General features: G+C 46.2%; 1 protein-coding gene across 7 annotated transcripts in view; it reads right to left on the reverse strand.

The window, feature by feature from the left end:
* The window catches only part of raraa (retinoic acid receptor, alpha a), a 154,786-nt gene that overhangs the window by 86,029 nt on the left and 49,404 nt on the right, over positions 1-19,353 (reverse strand). For 5 of the 7 annotated variants that reach the window (XM_034558402.1, XM_034558401.1, XM_034558399.1 and 2 more), the window contains one exon: positions 4,551-4,673. The gene's annotated coding sequence lies outside the window, so the exon portion shown is untranslated. The remainder of the gene's footprint in view (positions 1-4,550; positions 4,674-19,353) is intronic. The other 2 variants (XM_034558400.1, XM_034558405.1) reach the window with 1 other exon arrangement.

The raw sequence follows: 19,353 nt of genomic DNA on the forward strand, positions 1-19,353 counted from the left end.
TTTAGGCGGTTGCCGGGGCTCGGGACGAGAGATTATATTGTGTTGTCTGGGAGCCCAACCACAGACTTTGGTGAGCAATCAACAGGGGCGGCTTCTCGCCAAGATAAACTTCACAGGCGGTTGCCACTCATTTGCGGGCTGAGCTGCATCTTTGCCTCCGAGCATCACACTGGCCGCCTCGCTAGTTTTCTCTCTTGGTTGGAGTGCAGATTGGGTTTCGGACTAAATGTTCTTCTTGTTCGCATTTGTCCAGCACATTGCAAAATGACGGTTGTGCAATACGAGTTAGGAAACACACTTCACAGGGGGCCTTGAGGGGGACCGTGGACACGCTTCATGTTGGAACTATCAGAGTGCAATGTGTTATCACCTCCTCCTACCCACCTCCGCTTTTGTCATATAGAGAATTTAGGATGTTCTCTTGTTTAATGATGTGAGCATCTGCTCTCTAGTTTGAACTATATACACAAGCACCTCAGGAGGGGGGAAAAAATGCTAATGACACTATTAATGATAGATCAGTGCATAACTCAAGGTGGCAGCGAGAGAGGAGGACGACAAGATCGGCATCATCATCTTTTCTTTTTTTGTTGTTGTTGTGTGGGAGTTGATAGAAAGAGGGATTGAAAAGTGCCAGAAGACAGTTGCTCTGTTGTTGTGGAATAGGAGCTGGGTAGCTGGCTTACACACAAACACCCACTCGCATGTGGGAAATGTGGGACTGTATAGATGTGCCAAAATGCACACGTGCATGTACACGCATACGCACATCATAAGATGAATTCCTAGTGGGCCAGGAATCCCAAGTGAATTTACGCCATTACATCCATTGTCAGGGGATTTTATAACAGTCGGAATATCAAATGTGCTGTAGTCTTCTATTACCACGGGATTAGCACTGCCCCCATTACAGAGTAGCTTGTGATACAACATCTTCGTTCCTAATTTTATATTCAGAAAATGTGCCTTTCTGTAGCTTTTCTCCGGTGGCAATTTAATTGAATTTATGCATTCTAGGCAAACTGCTGTCACAGGAACAGAGAGCAGAAATGCTTATTTACAATAAGTGAAAGTCAAACCTCAGACAGCTAACTTACTGGAATTTGTAATATTGTAAAACATTTGGACAAATATATGGAAAAATGCTGAGCTTGCCAGTGGGACAAGGTGCTGGGTCTGCCATATCCTGAAAAGTGGCCTGGAAATCTCCACGGCTTAATAATGCACGGCAGACGGAGCCTGTCAGAGTGGCAGGCCAGCTGAAAGGGATTTGGTGGTATGAAGAAGAAAGAAAGCAGGGAGTGAGAGAAAGAGAAACAGACAGAAGAGAAGAGGAATACAAGGAAAGAGAGGTGGAGGTAGAGGGAGACAGTCATCAGCACCGTCGTCGTCCCGTCTCCCTGTAGATCGAGATGAATTTGTTCTGACAACACAGAAGCGACTCACACACACACACACACACACACACACACACACACACACACACACACACACACACACACACACACACACACACACACACACACACACACACACACACACACACACACACACACACACAAATCTCCTACTGGCACGGCCGTGGCGGAAGACGGGGGTGGGGGGAGCAAATAAGTGTGTGAGTCAAATTAAATAACCTACTAGATGGAGTGAAGCAGGGACGGAAACTGACTCTAGAGTGTCAGAGAAAAACAGTGAAAGAGAGAAAAAGGGAGAGAGACAGCAAATGAGGAACAAATCAATTTTTGGTAATGAGGCAGAGGAAGAAAAAAGTATGAAAAAGGAAGACAAGAGATGAAGAAAGAGGTGAAATAGGGTCAGAAAAGAAAGAGGATGTGACGGGCGGAGATGGAGAGAAAGACGCACCTTGTGAAAAAGATTGAAAGAGCAGAGAGCAATGAACAAGAGGACAGAAACAGAGAGAGGAATACTGAGATTGAATGAAGATCGAGAGAGAGCGAAGGGAAGATGCAAGGATGCCTTATTTTCCTCCATCTCAATTTGCACAAAACTTTCATTACCACCAATTTGGACCGGGAGCCGTAGGCTGGACCATTAGATGAGCCCAGCATCAATCAGCCTAATCTCCCTCCCAGGCCGCTAAATTACAGCGCTCAGTTGCTTATTAAAATTTGTCGCCCGTCTCCCAACACCCGGCACTGCTGGAGATTAGACAGGGGCCCCACAGACAAATCTGTTCCCCAGAAGAAGAAGAGGAGGAGGAGGAGGAGGAGGAGGAGGAGGAAGGAAGTACAGGGAAGAGGGGGAAAAATATTCCTGTAGATCCACACACACACACACACACAGGTGTGGAGAATGCGGGGTTTGTGACGCCTCCCATTGCACACTTAATCAAAGCGGCGGCCAGATAAGACGCATGATGAATGGCGTAATTGAAGGCGGCAGCAGGGTAATGCTGCATCGCTATGGGTTTGGTTGGGAGAGAAGCAGAGTGGCAAGTGGCTGATAGGGTTCTGGATTTATTGTCATTGCCCGTCTTATTAAACAATAGTAAGACTGTCTGCCTCGCCTACTGTAGCACACCTCCAGCAACAGAGCATCTACTGCAGGGCGCTACAGCTTCGGGGGGATGAGCACACAGCAGGGTCTATGGATTCAGGTTGAAGTCTGCTCATATCACTGATGTCCAGCAGAACTAAAACATGGAGGTTGCAGGGAAGACTACGCCGGATTAAAAAACAAACATACAACTGGAAAACCAAGCCCAGTGTTGCCAACTCTTTTCCGAGTAGCTGGCAAAGTTTGCTTCAAAATGTGCTAAATCTTTCAAGAAAGACGCAAAGTCGGCAACGCCGACAGCCCATCCCTTCAAAGACACTCCCCCAACATGATCATTATGAAAGTAAACATAACATAATGAACATAAACAACAAACATGGGTATTGTTCAGCAGGCAGACAGGCAGGGTTATTACACCCCTGCGACAGGCACAGACACCGGATTCTTTTTCCCTTTTTTTTGTGAGAGCATTTGATTCATTGATTGCCGTTGAGATGGAAAAAAAGAATATCAAAAGAATGTTTCGAAAACACCCACCCGAGCTTCAATTCACTTCCAGAATTTCTCTCCCCCTCTTTCAGGTGACACTTGTCGTTTCTCTCTTGAAGCATCAAAAGCAATTTGGAGACCGAGAGAAAGAGAGTATATGGAGTGTCAGAGAAGTGGAGTTCAGTGAATGAAGGAGTAAAACGAGGCAATTCTACTTCAGGCTGTTGTGCACTCAACAGATCAAAGACTCTCCTTTCACATATCAGAAGCTACCAAAGGTCCTTGACAGGAGTGAGCCAGATAGTGTAAGCGCACGCCTCTGCTGTCCTGCTGCTCAGAGCATCTGCAGAGGGATTTCTCCTCAGACCGTCCGTGCCATCTTATGACCCGGAGTTGCCGTGGATTACTGTTCATTGGGGCCTAATCTGTCTTAATGGATCCTGACTTGTGGCACATGAAGAGATGATTTCAATTAGCGAGGCTCAGGATGTTGTTGTTGTTTAGACACAGAAAAACTAAACAAAAACGCAGGTTTCAAGGAACCAATTATTATCAGATCAAGGTGGGAAATCAATGTTAATTCTGTTTACGCTCTCCTTTTGACAAAAATGTTGAACTTCAAAACGGCCAAGATTAGTTTTTACGGTGTTACACCGTATAAAACAAACCAGTGAGAGTGTCTATAAATACTGCAGTGCCATATTAAAAGGGAACATTGGTGTAATTGGGCACAGCGTTCATGCTTTGTGTGCTGCTGCATGTAAAGTACAGCTACAGTGCTGATACAATTGAGTGATTTATATGTTAGGATGTGAGGATTTTCTCTGTTCTCTATTATTGTAAATGTACCCTAAATTATGTTAATTAGGGTGGACAGTTGAACTATCTTCTGACATCAAACATAAAATCGTTGATTGCAGCCGTAAAAACTATAATTTCATATATAATGTTACAATAGTTTTCTGGCCAACTTGTATTGTACGTGTTGAATTGGAGAGAAAGGGTGCTGATAAAAAGACGATAAGTATGAAACGGTAACGATGTAACTTGTGACCTTTAAGGTGGTAATTCTCCTTTAAGTGACAAAGCTTGGATTTTGAATGTTTCATATTTCCTTTTACTGTTTAAAGGATAGAACTAATCATTCACAATACTTATATGGTGTGGTTGAACGGAGCATGTTGGGCACCGTAACCAGCACAGGGGAAACCACACTGAGCCAAATGTGGTCTCAGACAAAAGCCCATTGAGCGGCTATAAATATAAGCGAAACATAGCAGTCGCTTTGTCTGGAAGTTTAATTAGCACAGCGCCTAGAGTATTCAAAGATAGAAGGGCGGGCAGTGGCGAGGAGACGTGAGCCGGAATGCTCCGGCCTGCTATTTTAAAGATGAGCTTGATGTGTTGCTGTTGATTCACTCGGCTTTGTTTAGATATATAGAACTCAGTGAATCACATTTACTGCTGTTGCAGGGTGTCCATTTGATTTATGAAATGAGTCGAGTCCAGGATCTACTGCTGTATACCGAGAGTGTGTCTACCTCCGTTGCTCGCCAGCAGCCCCTTTGTGTTGCTGCTCAGACTGATTGAGTGGTGTGCTGGTCGGCCAACTGGGCTTCCGGCTGCTGGACGGCCCGCATCGATTGCTCGGACGAGCCCTTCTTCTGGAGCAGAGAGAGAGAGAGAGAGAGAGAGAGAGAGAGAGAGAGAGAGAGAGAGAGATATATAAAAGAGAGAAACGGTAAGGAAGGAAAGCGAGAAATGGGGGGGAGAAAAAAGGAAAAAGAAAGAAGGGGAACATTAGCTTAAATGAAGGTTTATTAGCTGTATCAGTCAGTCAGCTGGGTGGGGTTGGGGTTTTGCCCCAGGCCCTCCATCCTTCCTCTCTATCTATTCCCCCACCCCCTCACCTCAACCCCCCTTATGCCTGTGTATGTGTGTGTGTTTGGTGGTGATGGTGGCGGTGGCGGGGGCATGACGGGAAAACATTAGGTTGTTGGCGAGTCGCCTGTACACCAGCCCGTAATTGGCTTGGGTAATGGTCATGTCCAGACAAATGGTGGAAGCCCTAACCGTGTTACGAGCAACCGACTGCTCCGCCTGTATTCACAGCATAAAAGCCAGCGCTGCTCGGATACCCAATGACTGCTGTACCCGCCTGTGTACAAGACTCACAAAGCAAGTGATTTACTGGTTCATAACATATTCATCTTTTTTTCCCCCAACCTCAACGTCTTCTGCATGGGCTGTGTGCGTGAGTCATGATTTAATGTGTCCTGTGTGGGGGACTGCGCTGTGATACGGAGGCAGCACGAGCCCCGCTCACCTCGAGGGACGAACCGACATCTGCCGGTGTCCTCCAAACAAGTGACGGATAGGAGACGAGGAGGGAGGAAGACAGACAGGAGAGGGGGAAGATGATGAGAGAGAGAGAGAGAGAGAGAGAGGATAAGTTCAATTTTCCCCCATCCCTCCCTCTGCTCTGCATCACATCCACTTCTGTCTGACGGCAAGCTGAGCCTCTAATGTCCATTGTGTCTGGATGGGCTGCAAACATGTGTCCATGCGTGTGCATGTATGTGCATTTATGTGCATGTATGTCCTCTGTCCTTCTGTTGATGATGAGTGAGAATGAAATGTATATACTAGCTAAATACAAGTACAGGTTCATTTAAATAACATGGATAAAGCTGTGTGTGTGTGTGTGTGTGTGTGTGTGTGTGTGTGTGTGTGTGTGTGTGTGTGTGTGGTGGCAGCCCCTCAGCCATCCAGCTATCATCTCCCGCCAGGCAGGCCCCACCAAGCCATCCCAGCTGGATAATGAGATCCATTATGATTTACGTGCCAAGAGTACAGCCCGACAGAACAAAGACATGTACACACACACACACACACACACACACACACACACACACAGAGAGATCAGTGTACATGTCAGTGTGTGTATACTTCTGTGTCTCTTACTGTATGTGCTGATGTGTGCTGCCAACACTTCATATTTCAGTTTTTGTCCATCAGTTTTTGTTTCTCAGTGTGTCTTCTCCCACATTCTTCCTTTCCACCTATGCCTCTCTACCTATTTCTCTCCTCTCCCCCCCCCCCCCCCCCCCCCCCACACACACACACACATGGCAGAAAGTAAAGGTGAAGATTACAACTATGACCACACAACCTCACCCTGATTGATCAGTACCTCTGCAGCGCACTGGAGCTCGCCAGGGATTTGTTCCATTGTATTTGTGTGTGTGTGTGTGTAGGTGTGTAGGTGTGTAGGAGGAGAACGGAAGGGGAAGGTGGGGGAGTGTGTCAAAATGGAAGGAGACGCTGCGAGGTGTGTGTGTGTGTGTGTCTGTGTGTGTGTGTGTGTGTGTGTGTGTGTGTGTGTGTGTGTGTGTGTGTGTGTGTGTGTGTGTATTGGGATTTGTTAGTGGAAAGCCGGAGTATCTGTCAAACACATTTTACAAAAGGAGCAGGCTATTGTTTCATTTCACTTCATGGGGGTAGCGTCAGCTGAGAGCAACACAAATCTAATGTGTTTCAAATTAAAATGTAAACACATTATTTGAATTATTTAATGGAAAGAGACTGGGTGTAAGCTGACTCATGACTCATTAGAATCAGTAGGAGTGCAACAATCAATTCAATTGTAGTTCATAAAATGTAGTTTAAGTCTCCAACTGTCTTTCTTTGTTTCAGTCATTCAGGTCATAATTATATAACGCAGAGAAAACAGCGAATCATCACGCTGGGCGATGTATAATGACTCCTGTGGGTATGACGCAGGGCACACAAACCTACAGTAAAGAAAGACACATTTAAAAGCTGCCGTCGTGCAATTGGCACACACACCTGAGCAATTACAAATAAAGACAAAAAACACGTTCACAAAATTGCACAATCCATCCAATTCCCTCTCTCTCTAAAACTCTCTCTCTCTCACACACACACACACACACACACACACACACACACACACACACACACACACACACACACACACACACACACACACACACACACACACACACACACACACACACACACACACACACACACACACACACACACACACACACACACACACACACACACACACACACACACACACACACACACACATCCCTGCTCTCTCTCTCTCTGTCTCTCTCTCTGGTTGCAGGGCACATAAAACAACGACAGGATTCTCTGCTCTTTCTGCTTTATGAAGTATTCAAGTGATGCCAGCTCAATTAGAGGCCTAAATGCCAAGATCCAGACTGGGGAGAGATGAAGGGATTATCCGAGATGAGAGAGATTAAAAGAGAAACAGAGAGAAGGGGACAATGAGGACAAACAACACAGTCAGAGAGCAGAGCAGAAAACAAATAGGCTACAATGAAGAGATGACTAAAGGAAACGAGAAAAGACAAGAAAGAACAGATGAATGAGGAAAATGGGTTATGAAATGCAAAACCGAGGCGTAATAAAAGGATAGACCAACAAGTCAGAGACACAACCATGACTATCATGACCTCCTTGATCTGCCTGCCATTGCTTTGCATACACACACATATACACACGTACACACAAACACACACACAATCCTCTGTGGTATGCATTTCCATCATCAAATGTGATCAGCGCTACTGTACGCCAGCCAACATTCACTCAACCGTGATAACCCTTGTGTGTGTGTGTGTGTGTGTGTGTGTCCATGCATGAATGTGCACCTATACACACACACACACACACACACACACACACACACACACACACACACACACACATGAATACTGAACCTTTTGACCACAACACATACACACACATACACACCGTCATCAGCAAAGGTAGCAGAGAAGGATCTGACATGCCCGGTTAAATTAAAAGGTCAAATAAATTAAATAAACATCAAAGTGAATGAGCCTTCAGATGGATGCCGCAGTGGCTCTGAGGTTGAGCTCCAGGGGCTTGTCTCCAAGAAAATGAGGAGCGCTATAGTTATGTATTATTTAATTTAAAAGGATAATTTTGATTTTAGTACAACTTGGGTCTTACTCTCATAGATCTGGGCTGCTATTTCTAAGGCTAATAATAACATTGTACTGACCAAGATAATTGCTGAGACCTGGGAAGGCGGCCCAATCATTATGAAAAGGAGTCAGAGGCCGTTAAAACAAGCCCCAAGGTTAGCCAAACGTATTCGGTAGAGAAAACACAGGGAAATAGTCAAATTAAAGCCCAAACTCTTCTTTACAAACACCCTTTACGATTCTGGCTTCTGTACAACAATCATCCGATCGCTCCGACTTTGGACAACGTCATATCTGACATGTACATATGTCTGAATAATAAACAGAAACTCCTTTAATTTACTTTGACCTTTTCTGCAGGAATGATAGTGAGCTTTCTTTATCAGATTGAGGGTCCTTGAAAAAAATCCCCCCAAAAAATAAATGGCTCTGTAAGCAGTGAATGAATCTGACCTGGGGTCCTGACGTGGAAGAATGTTGTGACTATTGTAATGCGTGTTGATTGAATTCCACGGTGACGAACTGCGACAAAGCTCATTGGATGCCATTTGATGGGAATTTCATCCGAAGAGTGTGTGTGTGTAGTGTGTGTGGGCCCGATTGCCACCATTCTCTCTGCATTCACAGACAAATTGTTGCGGTCGCAATAAAACTCCCATCAGTGAAGACAACGCGTCCTCTCCAGGGTTAGCCACTTCCAAGCTGGTATGTGCATCGTCTGTGTGGGAGCCCACAACCCCACTGTTGTGCCACATCCCACGCTCTGGCCCACTGCAATCGGCACCAGCGTCGAAACCCAAAACACATGCCGCCGTAACCAAAACAGTTCCCTCTAATTGAGCACCAACACAACAACATTGTGCCTCAGATCTCACTTTGACAAAACCCTAACGTCAATATTTCTCCAACGAACCAAAGCTCCTTAAAGAAACAGCCCTCGCTGCTCGCTGTGGTGCCAACCCTAATCACTTCCCTCAGCACCAGGTGGTTCTCATTGACTGGGGTCCAGCTCCTCCGCTCGGCAAGACGCTTTTGCCAGAGGAAATTGGCTCTTCTACAAGCATTTATTGCTCGTGAGCTCTATCGAACGGAGTCGTGCGGATCCTCCGAGGCTGGCGCTGGCCTTTTGCTCAGGCCCGGCTCGCTGCGCAGAAACAGCTGCTGCAGCGCGCACCAACGCCATCCAGAGAAACAATTAGAAACACCATTTTCCTATTACTCCCCACCATTAACCGCCATTGTGTGGAATTGGTGGCAGTCTACGGAATAAGTGGACTCTAATTCATGCCCCCCTTTTCACGGGCCGCGGCTGCTGCTGCAGTGGCTTTCCACTGCTAATGAAGAGGATGAAAGAGAAGTGTTAATCAAACTGAGCATCTCATCTGTGGTAATAAGGAGCAGAGACAAGGCCTTGGAGTGGCTCCCTCATGTGTGTATGAGGGTGTGTGTGCGTGCGTGTGTGTGCGTGTGTGTGTGTGTGTGTGGAAGGTAAAGTGACTTTGTACGTATCTGTTTCTATGCTATTCTGTCACGGAAGCTAAGGCTATGTAAACTAATTGTCGGTTAAACAAAAAATAAACAAAGAAAGCAATGCAGGAAATAATGTGTGTGCCTGGGCCTTGTTTCCTAATTGCTTAGCCTCAGCCATAGGGATGCACGCCCCGCTATGGGCCAAAACCTTCTCCGCTACCAGCCTTTCATCCCTCCCAGGCTCCCTCGTCGTGGACCACGGTGCTAACCAGCAGGGTCTGATTAGATTTAAATGTCAAGAGAGATAGGACAATACAGTTATCTTCCAAATTATAGCCCATTAAAAGGGCCTAAGCAGTGCGCCTCCCTCCTCCACTAACTAATAACCAACCAGATTCATCATCTCACACACAGACTGGGGCATAATTTAGGAGGCTGCGGTTTCTCTTGCTTCTCACTTTCTCTCACTGTGTGTGTGTGTGTGTGTGTGTGTGTGTGTGTGTGTATGTGTGTAAGGGCATCCAGGAGTGTCTGTAATGTATAATCAGTGTGTGTGCATGCTGTGTGTGTGTTGCTCCGAAGGGACCTGGTTCAGCGCCCCAGGCCAGTGCCCCATTAAAGAGAGAGAGAGAGAGAGAGAGAGAGAGAGAGAGAGAGAGAGAGAGAGAAAGAGAGAGGCTCCTCAGTTAGACAGCAGGAGTGGCAGGCTGTGTTCCACCCGTTGCCAACCAACATGCAGACACACAGTGGGACAGGGACTTGGAGGTGTCCCATCTGCCTCCTTCTAATTCACCTGCTGTCCTCAGGGTGTCATAGAGAGCCACATACCAAAATAATGGAGTTTCCATTCTCTGTCTGTTATTTTACATATTTCTTTTTGCTTCCATCCCATATTTTATCTTTCAGTCTTACTTCTTTCAGACACATGCTTTCCAGTCTTTGTCCTTCGATTCATTCTTCCTCCCTTACTTCCCCTTGTGTCCTATAGAGGAACTATATATATATATTATACTCTATAAAAGGAACCCTATCGTTGATCTAGCATGCATTACAGTTTCCATCCTCGTCATCGCGGTGGCGATGGTTCTTACGGTCGTATGGAGGAATGAGGAAACTGGAAATAAAGGACTCAAGGTGCTTTCCTTCATATCCTTGTCTCTCTTGGCTGCTTCCCCTCTTTCCGCATCTCCATTTCCTGCCCTGCCCACCTTTCAGAATTCATTTTCTCATTGTTGGATCCTCTGTTTTTCATATTTTACCCCCCTCTTCTTCCCTCTTTTACCTTATCTGATCTTTAATGTCTCCTTCCACTCCATCACTCTTTTCTCCGTCCTTATCTGTCTTTCCGACCTCCCACTCCATCATGGATCCACTTATGTTGGGCTCCGACTTCATACCTCCGCTGGCGATTTATGCACAGGAGCCCGGGCGATGTGCATTAGGGCCCCCGCTGTACGGCAACGCATTATGGATCGCACTATGAATAGCTGCTGTGCGTCCTGTAAAAGCTTTTCATTACACAGGGATATCGTTTGATCAATATAAGCCCCGCGCTGAATCTAATTACCAAAACGACCAGGGCTAAAAAAAAGTATATATGTATTATCAAGAAAATCCGGTAAGCAGAGGCAGCAACTGGTTTGACCAAAGAGGACTCAAGAGGACTCTTACCAAAATGAATAGTCCATTTTAAGTGCAAGTTACAAGAGCTAAATGGGATGTCGGGAGGAAGAGAAAAAAAAATGGAGGATTGACTGTGGACTAATGGATGAAAGAGGAAGGAAAGTTGATGATGTTTTAACATACACTCTCTGGATAATGTCCATACACCGACGCATTCTGAGCAACTATACACAAGGCTGATTTATTGTCATTCGACAACAAAGGGTTGCACAACCAAAAGCAAGCTGGGGTCTCTTTATGCTCCACAAGAAAAACAACAAACAGTACAGTAGAAGGACAAACACACATAATGTTGCCACTGGGCCCCAGCTGAAGCTCCATGGGAGCCACTGGTCTGAGCCAAGCACACAGCAGACGTTCATAGGAGGTGCAGCTGCAGGAAGACTGGGGAAACAAACTAGAAAGAAATGGGGAGTGAAGAGGAGAGAGAGAATAGGAGGAGCCCAGGGTGTCATTTCTCTCTCTGTCAGCTCCATGCCTCCCCCATCCTCTCTCCCTCCCCCATCACCCCCTGAGATGTGGATGCTTCACGGGGACAATTACCGACTGACACTTCATCATGGGCCGCGCGACAGGCACTGACGGCCCTCGTCCAAACAAATGATGCTGGGGTCGAGGTTGCGGGCCTGCCTCCGAGTCTGCCTGTAGCCCCGCTGCACGACCCTGCAGTGCATTAGCAGGCCGCGCACTCACACACACACACACACACACACACACACACACACACACACACACACACACACACACACACACACACACACACACACACACACACACACACACACACACACACACACACACACACACACACACACACACACACACACACACACACACACACACACACACACACACACACACACACACACACACACACACAGAATAAAAACCTACATTAAAAGAGACTCCTCTCAACCAACCACCTCCTTTCTTTAAGAAAAACACATTTATCAGCTGTTGGGGATGGTGGTGTTGGGGGGCTTCAATAGAAACATGGAGGTTTGGTGGGGGCGCTACAGTACTGTCAAACCCTATCCCCCTTAGGTAAAGAGAGAGCTCTTCATCTTTGTGAGACAAGTAGGACTCTCTCCCTCACACACGCACACACACACAAATACTCCCTAACCCTCCATATATACAACTAATCAGATAATAGGGTTAAACAGCAGCTTAAAAAGGCCAACTAGGCAAAAAAGTGAGCAATCAGCACGTTGACACTAGCATGCAACAATGTACTCTGTCTTTGTGGAGCGCAGATAACACGCTGACCCCCCCACAACGACCAACTCACTCCTTTGCATTTGGTTGAGTGCAGCTAAGTTTAGATTTATAAAGTAGGTCAATTACTATTAGTCAAAAAAGGGGGGCAGCGCATAGTGTTTAAGTAGAAAAAGCATGAAAAAAAAGAAAGACAGAAAGACATGTGGAGGACCTGCTGGTAGCGGTCCCTCAGGTGAGACTCTGAACCTGCAAATTAATAAATGCTGCCTGTGATCTGAGCCCAGGGAGGCCCATGAACAACAATTGATACAGACATCAAACGCTTGACTAACACTGAAACAACACTTGGTTAAAAGCTTGCCAGTCTCTGAACACACTCACCACTGTGCATGTCGGAGGGAGAGGAGGAGAGGGAGAAGAGCGAGAGAGAGAGAGAGAGAGAGACGGAGACAGCATAAACAATGAAACATTTATCAAAGCGAGGAGTCTCCTGCACTGTAGGGGCAGACTGTGTGTGTGTGTGTATGTAATGCAGGTGGCATTATCGCTGCTATGCTATCCGGAGCTGCCAGTGCTAGCGGGCATTGAGCTACAATGCGTCATGTCGGTGAAAACTCAAAAGCAACCTGTTCCCGATTGACACTATACTTTGCGAAGGCCCTCTGCTATCCCCAAGGTACTCACTTTTCTTTCTTTTTTTCCCTTCTTCTTTTTTTTTTTATCTTCTCATTGTTATGCTATTCTCTCTGCATTTATTATCGCATTCTTCTCATTCATACTCCTGATGTTTTCCCTATTGGCAGCGCCCCTTGATAAATGTGTTTATGGCATCTCTCACGTCGACAAACCCAATGCACAAGCCGCTGTCTAAGATAAATAAAGGAGAGCTGAGAGCAGTGTATGTGTGTGTGTCTGTGTGTGTGTGTGTGTGTGTGTGGTGGGGGGGGGCCGAATGAAGGGCAGGAGAAAAAAAATACAAAGCGAGAGCCATACGTCATGTTGGAAAGGCCCTTGAGAACGCTCTCAATCTTTCCGTCAATATTCAACGTGCAGGCCTGTGTATGCCATCATTAAAAAGGGGATGCTTCACTGTTTATTTATCATACGGACACATGGCTGACAGCTTCCTGTAAACAAGTCGTGTGTTTATGTGCGTGCGCGTCCGTGTGTGTACGTACGCTCGCTGTAGCTATTATACCGCGCACACCGTTATCTCTCCGTTATCTGCATGAAAATGGATGGCTGTTGCTCAGTAATGTGGGGAACAAGTGATGGAGTTGGCCAGTGTGCGCTCTGATAATGGCCGCTCGAGCTCATCACTGTATACAGAGAGAGTTTAACACGGGAGGCGGGGGAAAGAACGCCGCTTCCACGTTGACCGTTGGAGATAGAACTAAATGCACGCGGCGAATGTGGAAAAATGAGTTTTCCACGCTTCCAAGATGGCAAATGTTTGAATAGTGAATGAATCGTTCGCCTGATCTGACCTTGTGAGCAAAGAAACAACTCTTGTTCTAACGGATGGGTCCAACTTCAAACTTGTTGGAGTGAATTAATTCCTGGTCTTTGTGAAGAGAAAACAGAAAGACACCTGTTACTATTCATTCATCCTTTAATGCACATGTGCATTAAAATCCATCAGCAGGGAATCATTGGAGAATGATGGTCAAATAAGAGCAGTGGAGTGCGTACATAATCACGTGTGTGTGTGTGTGTGTGTGTGTGTGTGTGTGTGTGTGTGTGTGTGTGTGTGTGTGTGTGTGTGTGTAGGCCCAACTGACCCACAGGGAAAGACAAATGGCTATAGCAGGGGGCCGTGCTTGACATTTAGGTTTCATGTGGTAATGGACGTTGACCTGTCGGGGTCAGGCCTGCCAGCGAGGCAGCAGAGGGGCCCATTCCTGCACACGGCTCCATCCCTGTAACTAGACACTGGCATAACAGTGGTAGGACACACACACATAATCACTCACTCACTCAGTGGAGAAGAAGACAGAGTGGTTGGACCACATAGGTGGGGTGTCATTATAGAGAAGAGACAGATGTTCGCTGTGTAGGTCTTGAGCATCGGGGGCAGAATGTGCTCCCATAAGTAGCGCCAGGTCACGCGTTTCCACATACTTCGGACATTTCTGTTGATATTGTCTACATTGGTGTAGGTGCGCGTTGATTCCTGCAACCATGGCAACAGCACAATACCGGGAAGGCAGAACAGTGGTAGCTGCAATTGTCAAGAGAGTAGCCCGTGTTCACCCACAACTCAGCAACAGGAGGCTACTTTATATACTGTTTGTGACAGCTTTGTGGTAATAATGGAGCCCAGGCCCCCACTAGTGCAAGTGGCATGCTCAGTCTAGTGAGACTGTGCCTAAGAGAACACACACACACACACACACACACACACACACACACACACGCGCCTCCTTCATACCTAATGAGACCACTGGGAGAGTGGAGAGCAGTAGGAAGGGAGAGGGAGATGAGTAGGGGGAAAAAGAGAGGATGGGAAGAGCAAGAGGGGGGTGGGGGGCGATAGAAAGAGGGGAATAAGAAAAAGACAAATACACAGAGAGAGTAAGAGAGGCAAGGAGACCAACTCCTTCCAACTTTAAGGTTTGGGATTGGTTGAAGGGAAAGGGGGATGAGGCAGAAGTGAAGGAGTGTTGACCTGGATTGCTGCCAAAGAAGAAATAGGAATGAGTGTGTGTGTGAGAGCAAAAGAAAGATGGAGTTGAGGTCCACTGCTCGGATTAGCAGCGGGAGGTTATGCAATGTACACAACACAGGGGGGGATCAAAGACATGGGGCGAATACATAACTAAATGTGTCACCGTAGTGCAACAAGAGACGATGAGCAGAGAGAGAAAAACACTCAGATATAAAGAGAAGAGACACTCCCTGGAGTTTGGAGGGAGGGAGAAGGAGTACATTGGGTACTGGGTACACATCATCTCTGAGTAACAATGGAGAAGGGATGAATACAAAAATAAATAAAAATATAGACATGCCAAAACTGCTCTCCCTCTGCCTCTGGCGCTATAGCATCATCTGCTCATCCAGGCAGGTGCACATTGCAGGGTGGGGAGTGGGCGGGTAAGTGAGTAAATAACTCATAGTCCAGAATGAAAAAACAAAAACAAGGGCTTAAATGTCTGGTGACAAGGAATAAGGACAGACAGGCACAGCTGAGCATTTGGTTGTGCTTCCAGGGAAAGTGGAGCATGAATTATTAACAGGCGCTCAGTCTAATAAAGTGAAGATGAGCCACTTGGCTCCGTGCTCGTCAGAGCAGACAACCGTGTTTGTTTGGACTACAGTGGCCAGGCCCCACAGCAGGTTATCGTGTCAACAAGTGACATGTCACCTACACCGCTGTCAGGAACATCGCTCTGGATATTTAAGCAAAAACATTGTGGTAAGGTGACCTGTGTTGAATGGGCTCTCCTCTGTCGGCGGTGACATTGCTCATTGACAATGACAATGGAGGAAGGACACATAAAAAAAAATTTAAAAAGGGAAATGTGTCGCACACTTCGACACATTTTACCCATCAGCAGACGCTCAGCTGACTTTCTGACCGCAAGTTTGTTGCATACGGAACTGGAGCGCAGGGCACAAAGTTTCACCTTTTCCCCGGTGTTCTTTATGGCACCGGGAAGGAAACTTCAGTGCCACGGTATAAGTCCATACTTCAGGTGCAGAGTTAAAAGGGAAAGTGAACTGGCCTGCTGGAGGCCAGCTGGAGCCCCCTCACTCAGCCTGCCCGGTGTGAACAGTGTGCACTGCATTTTCTCATCTGCCTTGTAAAATCAAACATTAAAGGATTTCAACTGCAGGAGACAGTTGTCCTGTCTTGTTTTCTCCTCCCCACTATTATACTAGCATAACCCAACAGTGTTATGTGATTATGTCAGTTTAACTCGCACTTCTGTTTAAGAACTTGGGAGAATAGTTATTTTGCTGGTGCAGCAGTGTTGCTCCAGGGCTCCAGTCACTGCTTTGCTGCTCTCCGCCTGCCTCTTCTTACAGCAGTGCACACGCCACTGCTAATCCCTTGTGGACTCAGAGAAAGGCTTTGGGATCATCCCCCGTGTGTGCTGGGAAAGACAGGAAACGGGAAGGCACATATTGTCCGGGTGAGACGCAGGGGATGACTGCAGCAAGCGCATCAAGAGAGCTCCATCAATTCTCTGGGTGCTGGTGGGGTTGCTGTGGGACAGTGATGTTATTCATGATGAAATGATTGGGTCAATTGAACAAATAATTGACATTAGCCAGCGTGTGGCCACTTTGTCATACGTTTAACATTTTTTCTCTGATCCTTACTAGCAGTAAATACAAGTGTTAAAATGCAGTTGACATATGGCACTTTATTGTTTGGAGATATCAGGAGTTTCTGACAGCGATAATAACTCCCACTTGGTGTAAACAACCCCTCAAGTTAAGAGCAAAAAGGCATTATAAGAGACAGTTTACCATTTATAGTCTGACACAATACATTGAACATTTTATAATGTCTATGTGGGTTCAGTAGGTGAGCGCCATATTGTATAACTGAACACATAATTGTTATTAACCAATATACCTTCTGGGTAATAATTCCTGAGAATACATGTTTACCTCAGGAAGTGAGCCCAGCCAATTAGCTGCATACAAACATAAATACACAAACGCACACAAAAGACGGAGGTGTGGAGCAATAAAGTACATCATGAGTGTGCGAGCCCTGCTTTTGTGAAGACAATTGACAATAAAGCTCCCAATGCAGTCACAGGAATAATATGTTATCATTCAATAAAGCTATTCTCTTCGACAAGACTCTCATGGCCCTGTACTCATTCCTGAGGAGCCTGCGGGCAAGAAACAATACTCAAGGAGACGAAATGCCTCTTCGCTACAGCGAAATCTGTAAATATGTGCAATTGCACACAGTGAGAGGTGAAGCTGAGCCTGTGCGGAAGGATAACTTCATACTGTAATGAACACATAGAGGCTATCATGGTGCAACTCCGTCTTACTTACAGCCACACCACGTCTCTGTGCATATTATACACAACTCATTCCTCTTGTTCCTTTTGCTGCACATTTTCCAGTGCAGGAAGGACCCTATATCACTGTATATAATACATCAGCGACTACTGTCGTTAATTTATTCTCTCTTTCCCATTCTCTCTCTCTCTTCAGGGGTTCCCAGTGGCTGTCCGGAGCACATGTGTTTTGGTTTACCTAGAGCGGAGCCCTATCTGAGCCCGGGCTGAGAGCAGACTGTGGGCTTTGTCTGTGGCACCATTAATCAACTGTCCTTTAACAAAAACAGAAAACCAGATGAGAGACAAAGGGAAGAGATGTGGGGGGTGGGCCCTTATTTACGTAGAAAAAAAGGCAGAGGGGGTAAGGAAGAAGAGAAGAGAGAGAAAAGGGGAGATGCTTGACCCAGATCCAGGCCTTCAATAAATCAAGCAGCAACAATAACAAGTAAAGTTTTCATGTGGCTTGGCTGATTAATCAGGCTTTTTCGGGTTGTTGTTTTTTTTACATGGGAGGCGAGGGAGTCTTTTTCTGTCTCGTCTCTCTGGTGGGAGACGGCAGAGTGGCCGAGCGAGTCTTTTCATGCAAGGTGATTATGTGTTCATGCTGCAAGGTTTCAGAAGCGGAGGCCTGCGTTGTTCACGGTTTAATCAGAGTGAGACCTTCACTTGATGCTGCGACGGTTTCTGGCTACATTAATAATAAACATGAAGATTGTCGCAAAGGTAGGCAGACACAGGTTTCTCTTCTAAAATATAAAAAAGCGCTGTTTTACACACATGCACTATATCTACACAGCGAGCCACGGGACGTGAAGCAGCCCCCTGAGACTCTTTGCGAGGTGCCGATCGATGGGCATTGAGTGTGGACAAGGAGGCCTCGGGATCGATAGGGGGCCATTACAGAGAAGTGCCTGCTGGGACTTGGGGGAGGAGGTGAGGGGGGGAGGATACATCTGGGCCCTTAATGCCATCTTCTTTACCTTATTGGTAAAGGCTTTCCTTCACATGAGTGCTGGGACACACATGTACGCGCATTAAGAAGAGACGTTCATACCAAGTTGAATTTGGAACGTCACAGTCACGTGCAGTTGCTCGCTCACACACACACACACACCAGCTGATGGTATCCCAGGAGACCAACTGCCACACCAGGAGTGCTCGTCGACTTCTCTCAATCACCCATTTTCAGTGTCTCTTTAACTCACTTCTGGGGCCATCTTTCTCTCCCTCACTGTCTCTCTTTCTCTCTCCTCCTGCAGTGTCACCAGAGCCGCCTGTGCTGTGCTTTGTTAGTGAATCCTAACACTTTCTGTCACCTCCTGCTCGTCCTCCACTCCTGCTGCTCACAGAGAGGGCACTGACAGTTCTTCTCTCTCTCTCTCTCCCGGGAGAGGAGATGATTTACATAATGGTTTAATCAAGGTCCAGCTAAAATTACCTGTGGAAAGGTGCTCAGTTAATGTAAGTGAGGATGCACAATACTGTATATCCAATATGCCGATATTTATAATTTCCAACAAATTTTGGCCGATGCATATATACTCGCAAGTCTTTCTTGTTAACATATGAATATGCCTCCTGTTATCATGATGTCCCACTGGTAGATGCAGACATAAAATACACTGCTTTTCAAAATGAAAACATTCACCAAACAAAGAAAGAAAACTACTTCAACGTATGTCACAAATAAAACATTCCATATTCATTTTTATGCAACGTGTTCAAACAAAACAGAAAAACATATCCTATATAACAGCTGCCCCGGAGACAATCCTGAAAATATGCACAACCAAGGTCAACTTAACAATTTCACAAGTTGTAAAACAATGTACCTCCACACTGCAGACATATTCAAAACAATGTACCTCCACACTGCAGACATATTCAAAACAATGTACCTCCACATTGCAGACATGTTTTAAAACCATGTA

Source organism: Cyclopterus lumpus, chromosome 19 (assembly GCF_009769545.1).
Source record: "Cyclopterus lumpus isolate fCycLum1 chromosome 19, fCycLum1.pri, whole genome shotgun sequence".
Taxonomy (NCBI): domain Eukaryota; kingdom Metazoa; phylum Chordata; class Actinopteri; order Perciformes; family Cyclopteridae; genus Cyclopterus; species Cyclopterus lumpus.